This window comes from Hevea brasiliensis, chromosome 8, assembly GCF_030052815.1.
Source record: "Hevea brasiliensis isolate MT/VB/25A 57/8 chromosome 8, ASM3005281v1, whole genome shotgun sequence".
Lineage (NCBI taxonomy): Eukaryota > Viridiplantae > Streptophyta > Magnoliopsida > Malpighiales > Euphorbiaceae > Hevea > Hevea brasiliensis.
This window is the reverse complement of record NC_079500.1, coordinates 55,221,397-55,228,533: the sequence shown is the minus strand read 5'-3', so window position 1 is coordinate 55,228,533 and position 7,137 is coordinate 55,221,397. Positions and strand designations below refer to the sequence as shown.

Genomic DNA, 7,137 nt, shown 5'->3' with positions numbered 1-7,137 from the left:
TTCCATAACAGTCTGGAGTAGGATATCTCCTGAACAAGTAACACATGGAGATTTCCCTCTGTTAGTTCATATTTATGATGTAATGCACTGTATGTAACAAATAAGGACATTGAGCAGTTATACTTAACAAAGAAAAGATACAAATTCACAAGTTAAAACATACTTCAAAAATTTGTTCTGATAGCACTAAAAAATGTCACCCCTTACCCCTCTGTAAGGCATAACATGATCCCGTAGAATACCTAATGAACTACCGAACTTCACCTACTGATAACTCATTAAGTACCCTACAAGGGATTTTAAAATAATTTTCTTACTTTCATGGTGAGCATTTTCTACTAGGTATAAAAACATTTAATTAAAGTTTGAAAACTAGTTAAAATTTTTGTCCCATTTTATTTTTTTACAAATTTTATAAAAATTTCGATGGAGTGCCGTCTATATTTTGAGAAAACAGTTCTTGAAATACCTGTAAAAAAGCACTTCTTGAAATACCGATTTCAATATCATTTCTCAATTTCCAAAATTCAAAGCAATAATTTCCAATTCAAAGATTATCCAAAATAATACTAAGTAATTTCATTCAAATTAGAACAAAATACTTTCATTCATATTTCATTAAAGATAGAACAATTTACCTACATCAATCCAAAATTTACATTAGGAAAAATCCAAATCAAAATTTATTACAAGCTTTATATAACTGCTCATGACCATTTCCTACATTTACATACATTACATACATCAAAATAATTTTTTTACAATCAGGGTATAAAATATACCCGATAAACTTCAGAGTAGGTAGCTCCTCAATCCTCAGCAGCTCACTTTGTTGCTCCTCTAGTCTCTATATCTGCGACAGCAATAACAGCCATCGCTGAGTACTTGGACTCAGTGGTGCACAATATACTAAAATAACCTTTATGTAAAATTTAAATCATACTTATTCAAAAATTAAACTGAACATGAAATATAAATTCAAAACATGATTTATAAGATTTTAATCCAAACAATTTCATTTCAAAAGTCTCAAAACAAATTTCATAAAAACACACAGTTGTATCATGCCATTCGAAACAAATATCATCTCAGTAGCCAGAGGCTAAGGAGAAGTCACATCACAAGGCTAGCTAGCTCAAATATATGGGAACCCATTCTTTTTCTTCTTCTACTGGCACACACCTCAACACTTTAGCCAGAGAAGGAATCAAAATTCAAAATTGATTTCCCCCACTAGTCATGCTAGTGAGCTATTCAAATATATGGTCATGACACTGTGGTTTCAAAACTATCTTAATAATTTACTAAACATTTATTGCCATTTCAAACACAAACAATTAATCTTTCAACGATTTAAATCAAAAGCATAATAAACATTTCAATCTAATTGTGTCACAATTTAATATCTCAAGTCATTCAAAAATAATTTGCAGAAGAAAATTTACAGAAATTCTATGTTGTGCACAAACCTTATACGAGTCACCTTTTGGCCTTGACTCGATGCCTGGGTTCTTTTCCGGTATTCTTTTCCACTGAAACACACAGTTTCACAGTGTTTCAGTATCACAATTTATCATAACTCCAAAAATAAATTCAAATCTGCTTATACCTAGCTTAAATATGCCAAACTTGACGTTCTTTAAAATTTATATTTTGGGGTTACTATTCATGACACTATTCAAGTCAATTTGTTGACTTTCTAATGCTTAATAGGTATGGAAATTCCAATTTCACTCACATACCACATTTTGGTTACCTAATTTGTTGGTTTTGGTTCTTTTCTCAAATTTTAAGTCTTTAGGCAAAATTTCAAATTTTCAGTTTTTGTGTCTTGTTTTGCACTGTTCCATTGGTCATGTTGCTGTTAGAATTTGGCTAAATTTTCTTCATAGAAATTGTTCCTTATTGTCTTAACTTTATTTCCCTTTTTGAATCACTTCAATTGAATTTTTTTAGCTCAAGTTATAGCCATTTGAACATGGCTGCTGGATTGGCCTAACCCAGATTTTCTTGGCACCAAAACTAGTTCTGGCAGTTTTAGGTCGCCAATTTTGGTTGGATAAATGACTTGGTTAAGTGCACAATTTGGGTTTGTGTTCTTCATGAAAGTTTTAGGTCTATATCTTAGCTTTCTAATAGTAAAATTTCAGGTCATTTAGACCTGTCTAGCCCAAGTTATGGCCAAATGAACAAATACTATTCATTTAGTCATTTTTGTATAGGGCAGAATACCTATTTCTGGGTTTGGTCAATTTGTTCACTATGCTATAGTCACTTTCTGGGCATAATTCCTGAATGAAAAATGTGCCATTTTGTGTCTAGTTTCTTTCCCAATTAGCCTCATATCAATTGGGTTGGTAAATTTTCAGTTTTGGTCCCTGAAAGGGACCTTGGTCATGCTGCCTACAGAATGTCCATAAGCAATCCGAATTTCCATTTGGTTCCAACATATCCAACACACCACAATTGGTCATACATGACCATTTTTCAGCTCAAACAAGGTCAAACACATTATTTGACCAATTCTCAAAATTTTATCTCCTAAACTCTAGGTTCAAAACCCTAACTCACAAATTGTTACATTTTACTAAATCAAAGCATATAAACATAATCACTCATCTCATTCAAGCTCATGTTCACCTTTAATTCAATCAAACTCATGCAAATCATATCCCCACATAGGCTGGCCGAATTTCCCTTTGGTCCCCCAATAATTGTTTTGTTTTGATTATAAGTTAATTTCTAGGTTATTTAAACTAAGAACACACGTATTGAACTAAAATTTCAATTAAAAGAACTAACCTCACTTTGATGTTCAATCTTCAATTTTCCTCTTCTTTTCTTCTTTTTTTCTTGATCAAACTTCTTTTCAAGTGAAGTTAACAAGGTTTAATGATGGAAACTAAAGTTTCTATGGTGGGATTTAGGTTTTGATCAAGCTCATTATGAGCTTTAATGGAGTTATGTGAGAGAGAGAGATGTGAGAATGGGTTACGGTAAAAGGAAGAAGAAGGGTGAAGGTTTTTTTTTCTTTTCTTTTATGACTTTTTAAATCTTTAGTAAGACAAAAATTATCCTAAAATTTAAATTTTTAATTATTAGGTTTATTGCATCATGCATGATGTCATGCATGATGAAATAAACTTTTTCACTTTTTTAACTTTTTTTTTCTTTAGTTCTTTAATTTAATTCTCGATTTCAAAATTTTCTTTTCTCTGATTTTATTTGACAGTTAGGTCAGGAGTCAGCTCTAGGGGTCAATTGACCAAATTGCCCCTCGCCGGTTCGACCCGGTTTATAAATAATTCAATATTTCTTCCGGATCTCTAACCTAATTATTTGACTGGCTTAACATTTCTTTTTCGTGATTTTCTCTTTTCCACTGTGTTCGCAATAGTCCTAAGGACTGCGGCATCACATTTTACGGTTTGAAATTTGAGTTTAAATCGACTTCGTAATCCTTCTCGAGAAGGTCACCCATCGCTGTGACTCTTGACTCATTTAACTTCTTATGTTCTATTTTTCTTATTTATACTTAACTAATTGACAATTACTAATTATTTGTGTTTAAGGCTTATCTAGTTGTCTTAGATGTGGTTCTAATCCCCTTAATTATCTAGACCGACACCGGTCATCGGAATAGTGAAATATACCAGGCTATACAAATAGGGGTGTTTCACTGATGATGCAGCAAGGCTAAAATTGTTTCCATTCTCCTTGAAAGATATAGCATTGGATTGGCTTGATTCTTTACCTCATAACTCAATTACAAATTGGGAGCAGCTCACTGATGCATTTCTTGTCCAATACTTTCCACCTAGAAAAACTCAAGAGTTGAGGAATCAAATGATTGCTTTTAGACTAAGAGAAGATGAGACTCTTTATGAGTCATGGATGAGATGGAAGGAGTTTGAGAGACAATGTCCACATCATGCCATTCCTAAATGGATGATAAACCAGAATTTTTACACAAATGTCACTCCTGCTATCAGAGGAATCATTGATGCTCAAACTGGAGGGGAATTCATCATTAAGCATGAAGATGAAGCTTATGAATTGTTAGAGAAAATAGCAAAGAACAGTCATCTATGTAGTACTCCAAGAGGGTCAACTCCAACTCAAAAAAGGCAAGTTGCTGGAATGTATGAGCTTGATCCATTCAACATGATCAATGTCAAATTTGATGCACTCACTAATGTCCTTGCTAAGAAAATGGAGGATTTAAGTATGCTTGTTAATTCATCATCATGTTCTGGAAGTTCTCAACAAGTTGCTTATGTAGAAGGAACAATGAGTTGTGGAGTAGATTATCCTTCATATGCTTGGAGGAATCATCCCAATTTTTCATGGGGGAATCAGCAAAATCAATCTTCAACTCAGAACTTTCCACCACAAGAACAAGGGCTTAAATACCAACAACCTAGGCAACCACCACCTGGTTTTCAACAAAAGAATGCAAATCCTGCACCTCTACCAAAACAGCAAGAACAAGGGTCTACAACTGAAGCTTTGTTACAATAAATTCTTACCAATCAAATTAAGCATGATAAGGAGATGAGAGAGATAAAAGCAAGGCTAGAACAGATGCAAACACACAACAGGATGCTGGAAAATCAAATTGCACAACAAGCAAGCTCTTCAGGTACTAAATCAATGGGAAGACTTCCTAGTCAGATAGAAAATCCAAGGGAGCAGTGTCATGCCATCACACTGAGGAGTGGTAAAATAGTGCATAATGAGAAGAGTGAAAAAGTTGAGAAGAGAGAAAATGAGAAAGATGTTGAGGGAGATGAAAAACAAGAGAGTGAAAAAGGGAGTGCAAGAAAAGGTAAAGAGGAGGTTGAAGAGAAAGAAGAAAAATATATACCTCCAGAGCCTTACAAGCCACAGCTTCCCTTTCCACAAAGATTTCAAAAAACCAAGGTTGATAAGCAATTTGGGAAGTTCTTTGAGGTTTTGAAGAAGCTATATATAAATGTGCCTTTTATTGATGCTCTTTTCCAAATGCCTTCTTATGCTAAGTTTTTGAAAGAAACTCTCTCAAACAAAAGAAGACTTGAAGATTATGAGACTGTAGCCTTAATTGAGGAATGCAGTGCTATCCTCCAAAGGAAACTTCCTCCAAAGCTCAAGGATTTAGGGAGTTTTTCAATTCCATGCCACATTGGGGAATCATGTTCTATAAAATCTTTATGTGATTTAGGGGCTAGTGTAAGCCTTATGCCCCTCTCCATCTATGAGAAGCTCAACATGGGAGATCTTAAGCTAACCTACATTTCTCTTCAGTTGGCAGATAGATCAATTAAGTATCCAGAAGGGATCTTGGAAAATATACCATTGAAGGTTGGAAAATTTTACATCCTAGTTGACTTTGTCATTTTGGACATGAAAGAGGATTCTCATATGCTAATCATTTTAGGGAGGCCTTTCCTGGCTACAGTTGGTGCTTTGATTGACGTGAAAGGTGAAAAGCTTACTCTTAGAGTCAGAGAGGATCAGTTAGTCTTAAACATTGGTAATGACAAGAAGAAGCGACATGAAGATGTAGACTCTTGTTTGAGAATTGATATAGTAGATGAGTTAGCAAAAGAGCACTTTAGAAAGTGCTATCCGAAGGCTTCTCTTGAAAGTTGTCTTGTCCATGAAGGGAGTATCAATGATGAAAATCCAAAAGAGGCTGCATTTGCACAACATTTGAATAGTAATCTACCTTGTCCTATGGCACCAATCTTTCAAGTTGAGCAAGTGGAGAAAAGTGAAGTCAAGCAACCATCTCTCAAAGAAAAAGATGCATCAAAGGTTGTCAAGAAAGAAATGGTCTGATTTTTAGATAAAGCAACAAGGATCTTCTCATGTGATGGAAAGAAAATGAAGTATAGATTCATTGAAGCACCTGTTGAAAATAGAAGCAATAAATTCCAATTCTAGCCACCATGAAACATGACAAGGGTCAAGCTAAGGACCATAAATTAGCGCTATTGGGAGGCACCCCAAGTTTCTTTATTATGTTTTTATTAAGTTTATTCTATTTGCATTATTTTTGTTTTATTTTAAATATCCCTTAAATTCAATTTTGACATTGTTGAATTTTTCCTTTTGTAGATGCATTTTGAAGGACTAGAGGCTATTGCACTGTTGGGAAGTTATTCTTACTTGATATTTTGATTGTCTACTTCCCCAAAATTGATTTGTTTTAGTTGCCTTTGTTGCAGATTCTTTTGGCTTGTGCAAAGAAGTTTTTGTGAGCTGATTCTACAGCACATGCTGTCAACTATTTCTTATTGGCTGAGGTTGGGTGTATTATCTCCATATATCTATGTCTTTAATGTTGGTATTATAGTGAGTGGTTTATTTTTGTGGTTGTGAGCTCAATTGGGTTGTGTCATTCAATTTTATGGTGCTATATTTGATTGGAAAAACTGAGCATGCATGATTTGTTTTTGTGGATAAATGCAACTTTCTGATTGTAATGCAGTGGTGTTGGTTCTTGCTAGGCTTAAGATGTGATTAATGTCAAGCTGCAGGTTTTGAGTTGAAATGATATTGCTCATGTAACACCCTCACTGTAGCAATTTCATACATTCTACTATTCCAGTGACAGGTGTCGGTTTGGACAGCTAGAACATCTGGAAAAATATTTAGACTAGAGTGAGGAGTCATAAATAATTCAAATACTAACAAGAAAAATTTAGGAAAAATTTTAGAAATAAAATACAATCAAGTTAAATGAGCCGGTGCCCTAGCGATGGTAACCTAGTGGGAAGTTGCGATTTTCGCAACTAGAAGCCTTAAACCCGGGAGAAAATTCATGAAATAATTTTAGGGACTCCAGAGATGAGTCATTGAGGTTTCTATTGTAACACCCCTAATTGCATAGCCTAGTATATTTTACTGTTTCGGTGATCGGTGTTGGTCCAAACAATTAAGAGAAGTAAAATCACGTTTAAGACACTTAGATAAGCCTTGAACACAAATAATTAATAATTTCCAAATACTTAAGTACAAAGAAGAAAAACAAAACGTAAAAAGTTAAATGAGCCGGGAGTCACAACGATGGGTGACTTTCTTGGGAATGACTGTGAGGTCAGTCTAAACTCAAATTTCGAACCATAAAATGTGACGCTGCAGTCCTTAGGA

The 7,137-nt window shown here is 34.3% G+C and overlaps 1 non-coding gene across 1 annotated transcript; it reads right to left on the bottom strand.

Annotated features, from left to right (window-relative positions):
- Window positions 1–3,830: 3,830 nt before the first annotated feature.
- On the bottom strand, window positions 3,831–3,938 carry LOC131182638 (small nucleolar RNA R71). Its single transcript, XR_009150900.1, has one exon. It is a non-coding gene; the product is annotated as a small nucleolar RNA R71 (small nucleolar RNA).
- Window positions 3,939–7,137: the final 3,199 nt, after the last annotated feature.